Here is a 12,233-nt window from a genome sequence, read left to right on the forward strand (position 1 = left end):
AGAGTTCTTAAAATAGTTTCTACATTGTTATGTACTCTTTAATTATTTATTATTATTTTTTATTTCTTATTTATTTTTTAAGATTTAATTTATTTACCAGAGAGAGCACACAAGCAGGGGAGCTTCAGGCAGAGGGAGAAGCAGGCTCCCCACTGAGCAGGGAGCCCAAGATCTTGACCGGAGCTGAGGGCAGCCCAGCCCCTTAACAACTGAACCACCCAGGCCTCTGACTCTTTTAAATACTTTTCTGTAATAAAAAGTTTCAAAGAATTATAATGTGCTTTGGGATAGAAAGATTCAAGTCCCACAATTCAATCCTGGAAAATAGGAAGGGTAAGCACCATTTGTATTATCCTGTAATTTAAAAAAAAATTTTAAATTAAAAAATACTTTAGGGGAACCTGCTGGCTCAGTTTGGAAGAGCCCATGACTTTTGATCTCAGGGTCATGACCTTGAGCCCCACATTGGGTATAGAGATTATGTAAATAAATAAAACTTTAAAAATACAGGGGTACCTGGTTGGCTTAGTCACGTAAGTGTCTGTCTTCAGCTCGAGACATGATCCCAGGGTCCTGGGATCAAGCTCCACAATGGGTTCTCTTCTCAGTAGGGAGTCTGCTTCTCCTTCTCCCTACACCTCTGCCTGCTTGCGCTCTCTCTCACTCTCTGTCAAATAAACAAATACAATCTTAAAAACAAAACAAAACTTTAAAGATTAGGGGCATCTGGGTGGTTCAGTCAGTTAAGCATCTGACTCTTGGCTTCCACTTAGGTCATGATCTCAGAGTCATGGATTAGGCTCATAGTTGGGCTCCAAACTCAGTGGGAAGTCGCCTGAGATTCTCTCCCTCTCTGTCTGCTCCTCCCCCCACTGTGTACCCTCTCTCTCAAAAGATAAATCTTTAAAAAAAAACCTTAAATACTTTATACAAGAACAGCAGTTGTATTCATAAGAAATACAGGAAAACATAGGAAACAATGTAGTGCCCCATCAGTAAGTAAACACATAAGCAAACTATAATATATATTTATACAATGGACTACTACACAGAAATAAAATGGAATGAACTTTTGATTTACACATCAACATATGAGTACCAAAAATATTATGCTTAGTAGAAGTAGCTTACCAAAAAAAAAATTCTTACTGTATGATTTTATATATATTGAGTTCTACACTGTGCAAAACTAAATTTTGATGGGAAAAAAATCACAACAGTGGTTGCTTCTGGGTGAGAAGAGAAGGATTGAGTGGGAAGTATACAAGGGAACTTTCTGTGTAATGTTCTATATTTGTATAGGTTTTGCGTTAACTACACAGTTTGTCAAAACTCAGAGAGTGTTTAGCGGTGCCTAAGTGGCTCAGTTGGTCTCAGGTCATGATATCAGGGTGATGGGATCAAGCCCTCCTGCCCCTCTCCCCCTACCACCACCCTGCATCAGCGCCCCACTCAGCGCAGAGTCTGCTTGTCCCTCTCCCTCTGCTCTTCTCCCTTACTCAAATAAATAAATAAAATCTTAAAAAAAAAAAAACACAACATAACACCTCAGGAAATATTCATTAAGATTTGAGCATTTCATTGTATATAGCTGTTACTTTAAAAGAAAGGAAACTAGGTACATATTGAGTACTAAACACTGGCTTAAGTAAATAGGGGGGAGTGTACTGAAATGTCAAAAAACAAACTGGATGAAGGGATACATAAATGGATAGATGTGTTGTAAAACAAACATCATAAAATGTTGATAAGAGTTCAAAGTAGTGAGTTTATGAGTGCTCACTATAGAATTCTTCAAATTTTCTATATATTGGAAATTTTTCATAATAAGATGTTGGAAAATAATTAAAGGGAGCCATCTTCAGGAAGAAACTGGTATTACCAATTGGCTCAAAAATGCAAGAGTAGTGGTGTTTGTATAGTTCAGTATGTAAGTAGTCACTATTTATTATTTTCATATATTCTGTTTTTTAAAAAGATTTTATTTATTTATTTGATACAGAGAGAGACAGCGAGAGAGGGAACACAAGCAGGGGGAGTGAGAGAGAGGGAGAAGCAGGCCTCTCGCTGATCAGGGAGCAGGATGTGGGGCTCAATGAGGGACTCAATTCCAGGACCTTGGGATCATGACCTGAGCCCATGGCAGATGCTTAACAACTGAGCCACTCAGGCACCACTAATTCTTTTGGTTCTTACTCATGTACTCAAGCTATTTGGCTGGAAATCTTTCCTCCCTTTCACTGGCTAACTTCCTACTCAGATTTTAGTTCATCTAAAACAGAGGTCTGCAAATAGTAAATATTTTAGGCTTTGTGGTCTAATAGGCAAGACTGAGGACATTATGTAGGTATATAATGAGAAAAAAATGTACACAATATTTTCTTTGATGAAATTTAAATATAATCACAGTATTGAATATGAGTTTTTATAAAACAGGTCTACTAAAGAGAAAACTGAAATTCTTTTTGGGAGAGGTGGAGGATGGGCATTTCTCTCTCTTTTTAAAAGATTTTATTTATTTATTTGAGAGAGAGAAAGAGAGAGTGTATATGAGTGGGAGGAGGGACAAAGGGAGAGAGAGAAGCTGACTCTCCGCCCAGCAAGGAGCCTGATGTGGGAATCAATCCCAGGACCCGGAGATCATGACCTGAGGTGAAGGTAGCCACCCAAGTGACTAAGCCACCCAGGTGCCCCTAGACATTTCTCTGAATTAGGGTCCAAAGTTTTTCCCTACCACCAAAATCAATTACTAGTGATTGTTTGCTTATCCTGACCTGTAATGAGGTTTTACATATTTCATCTTTGAAAAATGTGTTTTCACCCAGATAAATACTGCTAAATATTGATATCAATCCATATGATAATTGAGCATGTCAATCTTCCAGAAGGCAGTTATAGAATTAGATTATTCTTTGGAAAATTTCCTTTTAGCATGATTAATAATTATTTCCAATTGAAAGTTAAATGAAAGCTCAGTTGAACAGTTAAATGGGTCTCGAAATATGGAAATTTCCTTTGTATTTGCTTGGAGGTCTTTCAGTACTGCTAAAAATGTAGTTTGAGCTTGAAAGTATAACCATTGCAAATTTGTATGAGAATAGAGATCTTGCTTTTTTTTTTTAACTTATAAAACTTGTTTTAACTTGTTATTTTTTGTCAAAATGACTTTACCATAGAATAAGTTTTGCATCTAAGTGCTGTGTTGTCTTACAATTTTAGGTTGAGTTCATTAAGAAGCATCATTAAATGATCAACATTTGCAAATTAGCAAAATTAATTTTTTTTTAAGATTTTATTTATTTGACAGAGAGAGAGAGTGTACAAGCAGGGGGAGCAGCAGAGGCAGAGGGAGACGCAGGCTCCCCACTGAGCAGGGAGCCCAATGAAGGACTTGATCGCAGGAACCCAGGATCATGACCTGAGCTGATGGCAGGCACTTAACTGAGTGAGCCACCCAGGTGCCTGAAAAATGAATTTTAAAGCCTTTCTCTCAGTGTTTCATAATAGTGGTTGGGGGGGGTTCTTTTCATTTAGAACAATTTCAGTCTTCACCCTAAGCTTAAAAAAAAATCCTATAGGGGTGCCTGGGTGGCTCATTACGTTGAGCATCCCACTCTTGATTTCAGCTCAGCTTGTGATCAGTTGTGGCATTGAGCCCTCCACTGGGCTCTGTGCTTAGCAGGGATTCTGCTTGAGATTCTCCCCCTTTCTGTCTGGGGCTCTCCCGAGCTTGTACTCACGTGCTCTCTCTCAAATGAGTAAATAAATAAATCTTTTTTTTTTTAAAGATTTTATTTATTTGTTTGACAGAGAGATGGAGAGAGAGCACAAGTAGGCAGAGCTGCAGGCAGAGGGAGAGGGAGAAGCAGGCTCCCCGCGGAGCAGGGAGCCAGACGCGGGGCTCTATCCCAGGACCCTGAGACCATGACCTGAGCCGAAGGCAGAGGCTTAAGCCACTGAGCCACCCAGGTGCCTCTAAATAAATAAATCTTAAAAAAAAAAAACACAATAAAAAGTTATCAAATGCTGTGTGGTAGGGCAAGTCAGATATTCAGCTGCTAATTCTGACAAGAATTCATAGACTGACTGCAAATGAAGTCCATGAGAACACATGTAGTTTACTGTTAGCATTACTGGTTCAATAACACATGGTAAATTCAAATGTTTTCCACAAAGTACCTGTTGACTGATAGTACAGTGATGTTGCAACCATAGTATATAACACCGTACCTTTTCACAGGTGTTTTATTAAGTCTGTTAAGCTGATCCTTTTCCTGCTTACTTAAGTTCAAACACATCATAGCTGATTTCACTTCAGGTATAATCAGTTAGTGTTTTCTCAACTTCTTTACGAATATTCTCACCTGTTTCATGCAGCTTATTCATAGAGGCTATTCATCAGTTATTTCAAACATTGACTTTCTGAACAAACAGGCACAAATAAGCTGTATCAGTAACACCTGGCCATTTATTAAGAGCCGTGGAAAACATTCAAAATAATTTTCCTTCACTAAATAAATTGACTATCAATGTTGCTCCCAGAGCTTTAACACCTAAAGCAGCTGTTCTTACCTAAAGGCTAATGGTCTTAAACCAGTTTATTTTTTCTGGATACAGTTTATAAAAAAATTTATTTATTTGACAAAGAGAGATCACAAGTAGGCAGAGAGGCTGGCAGAGAGAGAGAGAGGGAAGCAGGCTCCTGCTGAGCAGAGAGCCCGATATGGGACTTGATCCCAGAACACTGAGATCATGACCTAAGATCATGACCTGAGCGGAAGGCAGAGGCTTCACCCACTGAGCCACCCAGGCACCCTCTGCATACATTGCTTAAGCTACTGTAGTCAAACATCATTTAATTAACAATTTCCTTGCTTGGCTAAAAAATGAGCCACTTGAAAACTTACTTTGGTAACAGCTTCCTTTCTTCTTTTTTTCTTTGAAGAAATTTTACTATGATGAGATATCTTGTTAAATTTTTCTAACTTTTCTGATTGATTGCTATGATTTGGGACTATTGTGATGGCTGGTTTGTCTGGTAAGGTAGACATATATTGTATTCTTTAAGCACAGATAATGGTTATGGCATAATAAACAATGCTTTGCAATCTAATTTGATAAAATAATCACATTTCACTGTATCTTGAAGATGGAATATCTTAAGTCTACTTTTTTCTTTTTTTGTTTTGCTTGATAGGTATATGTTAGTAATAAAAAAATAATAAAATGTCACAGTGTGGGGATATGCATGCACTTGAAATGGTGTCAAGTAAAAATATATTTTGGTGATTTGTAGTATGTAGTATGTAGTATGAAGTGATAAGAATAACACATATGGTGTCAATTATGAATACTCTGTTGTTCTGTAAATGCAGCCATAGACAGTAGGTAAATAAGTACGGCTGTATTCCAAAAATATTTTATTTATGGGCACTGAAATTTGAATTGCATGTAATTTTATGTGTCATAAAATGTTACTGTTCTTTTGGTTTTTTCCAGCCACATAAAATGTAAAAGCTGTAATCAACTGTAGACTGTACAAAAGCAGGAGGTAGAGTAGATTCAGCTTATAGGGCATAGTTTCCCAACTGCCTGTGGAGAATAGCTACATAAAGTAGACTTTTGAGTTTATTTTACTTGAAGGGATGAAAAGGAGTTTGTGATTTTCTTCATAACATTCTCTGTTCTCTAGTTTTCTCTCCTCCTTTTTTTTTTTTTTTAAATTTTGAGTAAGCTCCATGTCCAAGTGGAATTTGAACTCAAAACCCTGACATTAAGAGTCACATGCTCCATTGACTGAGCCAGCCAGGCACCCGTTGGGAGTTTGTATTTTAGTTTAAAGAGATTGTTATTCATATTCCTTCTGTGTCATAGACTTTGTATTGTGGTTAAGTATGAAAATCCTAGTGATTTCAAAATTTTAAAAGTACAATTTCAGAAGAGAAAAAGCTGACACATATATTTGCATTCCTCAGCATATCAATATACTTTATATATTTATGCTTGATATTATCCTTTCAATTGGAAAGGAAGAAAAAGTAAAAAAAAATTAAAGGGTATGAGATGGCCAAAATTAAATCACAGGGAAAATTTCAAAGCATTTTTAAAAAAGATTTTATTTATTTCTTTGACAAAGAGGGAGATCACAAATAGGCAGAGAGGCAAGCAGAGAGAGGGGGAAGCAGGCTCCCTGCTGAGCAGAGAGCCGGATTGTGGGGCTCGATCCCAGGACCCTGAGATCATGACCTGAGCTGAAGGCAGAGGCTTAACCCACTGAACCACTCAGGTGCCCCTCAAAGCATATTTTTTTGAAAATATGTATAGTATATAATCATTTTTGTTTTAAAAAAATATGAGAGGCAAGGATCTAGATATATTCCCACCAATAAGAGATTGAAAAGAAACACACCAACATGTTAACAGTGACTTCTCTCAGTAGGAGGATTATGGAAACTTTATTTTTTGCTTGCCTGTTTTCTAACATTTTTACAATAATATATTTTTAAGAATAAACAGATACATGCTACATTATTTCAAAATAGAAAGTGTATTTTGAAGGGCAAAGAGGACATCTCGAGATATTTACACTCCTTTGGATATTATTTTTTTAAATTAAATTAGGTTTGGAAACTTGTGTTACATTCTGTGCACAAGCAACTGTGTAGCAAAGCTATTCTAATCATTACTGTAGATGGGTCACTTATACCAGCTACACTGTTATATGCCATCTATCAGAGGCACATAATTCACCTAAACTCTGAATTTTCTTTCTCTTCAGAGAAGTCTATTCCAAATGGACAAATTTTTCATATCTCTAAATGATGTCAACAGAGCCCCAAATGAGGTGGACCATCCTATATAATTACAGAATAAAAACTTCAGTATTGAGGAGCCTGGGTGACTCAGTCAGCTAAGCATCCAACTCCTGATCTCAGCTCAGGTCTTGATCTCAGTGTTGTGAATTCAAGCCCAATGTTGGGCTCCATGCCTCCCCACCCCCCCCCCAAAAAGATTTCAGTATTTAAAAGCTACTTGGAAGTTGATTATTCCTCTTCCCCTCCCCTCCCCACTCACCCCTTTATTACAGGTTCTCCAGAGAAAGAGAACTAATAGTATGTACACACATATATATAGGAAGAGATTTATTGTAAGGAATTGGCTCACATGATTATGGAACCTGCCAAGTTCAAAACTAGCAGGGTGGGTTGTTGGAAACCCAGCAAGGAGTTAATGTTGCAGTTAAATCCAAAGGCTGTCTGCCACAGAATTCCATGCTATTTGGCAGAGGTCGGTCTTTTGTTCTCTTCATATCTTCAGATGTTGGGATGAGGCCACCCCACATATGGAGGGCATTCTGCTTTACTCAGAGTCTACCAATTTAAATGTAAATCTTACCCAAAAAATGCCCTCATAGAAACATCCAAAATAATGTTTGATCACATATCTGGGTACTGTGGCCTGCCAACTTGACATAAAATTAACTGTCACACCCTCTCATTTAAAAAAAAATGAATCAAAGGGCACCTGGGTGGCTCAGTTGGTTGGGGGACCAACTCTTGATTTTAGCTCAGGTCATGATATCGGGGTCGTGGGACTGAACCCTGCAGGGAGCACTCAGTGGGGAGTCTGCTTGAGATTCTCTTTCTCCCTCTCCTTCTGCCCCCCACCCGCTCTTGTGCTCACTCTCTCTCAAATTAATTTTAAAAAAAAAGTGAATCAAGTTGGGGGTGGGGAGTAAAACTACCACCATAAATGAACTTTTTGAGATTTAAGCAGTTTTCCAAGTACGAAGTAAAGAGAATTTCTTATTTACACATTCACTTAATTTTCAACTGGGAATATGATGAATCACTTTTATAGGTTTCATTCCTTTTGGGAACACTTCAAAAGACATGATGAATAAAATAAAAATGTCAAGGATTCCTTTATTACTCTTTTAAACAAAAAACAACTTTTACCCAGTTAATTAGGAAAAGGCACCTGAAAAATATCTCATAGAGGCTTTATTCTGGAAATTTATTTATACTTCCACTTTTTCTTTTCCACAGGTATTAGCTGATGTATTACACCAGGAAAAAATAAAAATTTTAGAATCTCATCTTGAGTTGGCTAAGTCCTTTATATTCATTATTTTGAATTATATTCATTATTTATATTCATTGTTTATCTGTTTATTGATAATTGATACTTGAAGACTGTTCTGTCCACCAAAGAAATCTTATGCTTTAGAGAATGGTAAGCTAGCAGTTTATATCCAGTGGGCATGGTGGAGAAAGTCATTCACCGGTTCCCCATCCCGTTTTATTTCCTCTATCTGGAAGAGCTTCCTATTTGTTCACCCCTAATCCCTGGACAGAGCCCAAATGGGACCTTTTTGTAGTAATAAGGAAGAGCAACCAGCTTCTCTGTCCAAATATTATGGTATAATTTTGTTATTGAAATTCTTTAACTTCAGTTCTAACCTTCTTTTTTGATTTCCAGACCACTTCAATAATCTGAAGAAATTGCAGCCTTTCTTCCAGACAGGTGGACAGACAAAACATATGAAACTATTAGTGTATAACTTTTTGCACTGTTCGGGTTTTGTTATCATGTGTGTGTAATGCCTATTAAATAATAACAAATAATAATGAGGAGAGTTAGTGCTCAATTAGGATTTCTAGACAACCCATGAATAAATAGTGGCAGTCTTTCCTTCCATGTCATAGGTCACAGATAAGGGAGTAGGACCGTAAGAATCTACAAATGAATACTAACCAAAGAAGAAATGCACCTAAACCTTCATATAAAGATTTTTTTATTGTAAAAATCAGCACATTTCAAAAATCTTTATAGTGTCAAAATTCTTTATATTGAGACAGAAACTAAAAGGACCCCATGAAAGAAATATATATATATATTTTTGGCTCCTTTTCCTGCTTATATTCTTGCTAGGATCTGAAATCCTGCCCTACACATGGCTTAAAGTACCAATAATTGTATGTCCTCCTTGTAAATGTCAAGGAGTTAATGATTTTTTTTGGCATCTTCCAGCACAATAGGTAACATCTAAGCAGTGACAAGTCGAGGTCATCATGAATATTTTCCAAGACCACTGACTCCAGACACCTTGACACCTAGACCCCTGGCTCCAGGGTGTAAGTGATTTATGGAGGACACCTGAGTATTTGCCCTTGTTTTGACCAGTTCCTAGATGCCTGACGGGACATGTATACCTCACCACCATCCTCAGTAAACACCCAGACCCCAAGCAAAGAGGAGATGCATTTTCCTTTTCCTTTCTGAGTCTCCCAGATGCTCCATCTGTATCTGCTCTCTCTATATCTTCAGTAAACTCTGCTCTCACTTTCTCTCAGTTCATATTTGATTTCTTTCCTGCATGAAGCCAAGGATCCTGTTGGCTGGTCCTGTGGGATCCCCTCTGGGTCCTTAGACCTGGCCAGTCTGCATCATTAAGAGCTTTGCCATTTTAAAACTTTAAAACTTCAAAGTTATTATTACATTTACTTTTTAAAAATATAAGCTTTCATCCTAATTAGAAAACCTCCTGTGTTTTATTAAGATACATTGCACTATCCACAAATGTTGTTTTAGTTTCCCATCTCTTTGTGTTATCTAAACTTATATATAATGCTCTCCTGAAACTGCTGTTAAAGGTTACCATCCACTATTACAACAGTCTCCTTCCTGCCACTCTTCTACTTTTCACTTCCTACTTGTTATATGAGCCGTTTAACCTTTTTAAACACAAGTTTCATTCTGTCAACCCCTCATTCAAAAACAGCAAGTGAAAAGTAGTGGAATGAACGGTGAGAGGTAGGATGAGGCCAGATATATTATGCTAGCGCTCAAAAGTTGAATTACAAGAGAAAAGTACTTGAGGAAAAGATTAACATGATAAAAGGTGTTTTACTTAGCTCTCACCTGTAGCCCTGGGCAGATGCTTTAGAGCTGCAGGATGTAAGTCATGGCAATCCGCTGTTGCAGAGATCAGGTATACCTTGCTGATCGAAAGGAAAAGTATTATGGAGCCTAGGTCTGACACCCGCCACCCCCCCACCCCGCCCGCCAAATGCAACTTTGTTGAGAGGTTCATAGTGTTGGTTAGTAGAATGCTATTTGATTTGAACTTGCAAAGTTCAATATATATACAAGATGAGACAGTTTAGTTACAGTGTAGCAATTTGATTTTAGATGTACATGCTGTAACTTAAGCACAAGAGTTTCTGAAGTGTGATTTTAAAGGGTTGCTGGTTCACTTAGGATGTGGGACTGTGCCCAGCAACATCTGGCCACTCTTTTATGGATCCACAACTATACTTAGTTGATTCCATAAAGGGAATACTTCCCTCTGGATTCTAGGTCAGATTAACCAGACAAAACTCTGGTTCTGCTATTGCTATAAACGTGCAGGAACCTGTGCTCCTTCGGTGCCCTCTGAGCTTCCAGGATCCCTCTCCCACGTCATTATCCTTTTTCCCTCCCTGAGCTAGAGACTCCCCTCAATCCTTACCAGGTATTCCAGCGAACAAAGTTGGAGGCGGTATTCAAACTTGCTTTGTTCTTACACCTATGATATAAGACTGTGTTTCCTAAATAAGGCGTCTCTTGGTTAGATGAGAAAGATTCCTAGTCTTAATTACCTCTTCAGAACTAGGAAATTTGTCTTGAGAATAAAACAGTGGGAAATAGAGTGAAAAAAAGAGTTAAGCTGGGTGCGAGTCAGAGACAGACAAAAAGCAGATGATTTCACCCATATGTGAAATTTGAGAAACAAAACAGATGAACATAGGGGAAGGGAAAAAAGAGGGAGGCAAATCGTAAGAGACTCTTAACTACAGAAAACAAACAGCCTTGATGGAGGGGAGGTGGGCAAGGGAATGGGTTAAATAGGTGATGGGTAGTAAGGTGGGCACTTGTGATGAGCACTCGGTGTTATATGTAAGTGATGAATCACTAAATTCTACACCTGAAACTCAGTTTTTTAAAAACACATTTATTTTTTAGAGTGACAGCAGGAGGGAGGAGCAGAGGGAAAGAGAATCTCCAGCAGACTTCCCACTGAGCATGGAGGCCAATGCAGGGCTGGATCCCAAGTCCCCACAATCCCAAGATCATAACCTGAACCAAAATCAAGAGTCCCTCAACCGACTGAGCCGCCCAGGCATCCCTATACCTGAAACTCATTTTACCATATATGTTAACTAATTGAAATTTAAATAAACACTTGAAATTAAAAAAAAAAAAAAAAGAGTTAAGGGTGGGGGTGTAGTCACAGAGATCAGAGGAGAACCCAGAAAGGAGGGAAAGTTCACAGGATCAAGAGCCTAGAAATCTAAAAGTGTGTGTTAGTGGATTTTACCAAACACAAACTGTCAGAGATTTGGTACATTGCTGTTTCAGAAAGAGGGGAGTTCAGAATAAAGGTTGCAAGAGGGAATGGAGGCATGTGTAATAGAGATTGGAAGTTCCCTTTGTACATTCTGTCCTGCTATTCGGTTAGTCTCTCATTTCCTATGAGAGCACCTTCATTACCACCTGACTCCACCTTGCAGCCTATGCTAATGTCTTTTCATCTACTTCTGAACTGTTTAGAGTCTACCCATCTACAAGGCCCTAGCTCAGTTTCACATCCTCCTTCAAGTCTTCTTTGAAGATTGTTTCCATTTCTTTCTCCATTCGCTAAGATCTTGTGTTAATAGTTAAAATCGTACTAGTTAGCAGGTAATAGTTAAAGCAAAAGTGTAAGCCTATTCCCCTCGAGTTAGGCAGTGTAATTCTTGAGTTTGGAGACTATACTATAAAATTCTTTCGTATATTCCTTGCAAAAATTGCAGGTTCATACTTATTAGATATACCCTCAGGTCTAAAGTTCTGTTAAATATTCAAGAACCACTTAAAAATACTTCACAAAACCTTCTATCCGGGAATGCGTTAAATTTTCAAGTGAAATATATCCATTTTGACTATCTCAACAAGATTGCCCAAGTCATTCCTATAGCAGAGTAGAAAACTTTGAATTGATTCAGAATTGTCAAAAGGGGCAGCCGCCATAGAGGCTTGTAGCAGAGAGCGCTGAAATTCGATCTGCATTAAATTGCGACATTATAATAATCTCAAAGGTAAAAGTGTTAAATTTCACAAACATCTAGAAAAGGGAGCGAAAAGATCATCTAACAATAGCTGGCTTATCTGTCAGATCAGGGTTCCTAAACACACTGGGTTCAGATTCT

At 38.0% G+C, this 12,233-nt stretch overlaps 1 protein-coding gene across 1 annotated transcript in view; it reads left to right on the forward strand.

The window, feature by feature from the left end:
• CEP97 (centrosomal protein 97) overlaps positions 1-12,233 on the forward strand; it is a 47,855-nt gene that overhangs the window by 6,486 nt on the left and 29,136 nt on the right. The gene's annotated exons all lie outside the window — the stretch shown is intronic.

The sequence above is a fragment of the Martes martes genome, assembly GCF_963455335.1.
Source record: "Martes martes genome assembly, chromosome: 1".
NCBI lineage: Eukaryota > Metazoa > Chordata > Mammalia > Carnivora > Mustelidae > Martes > Martes martes.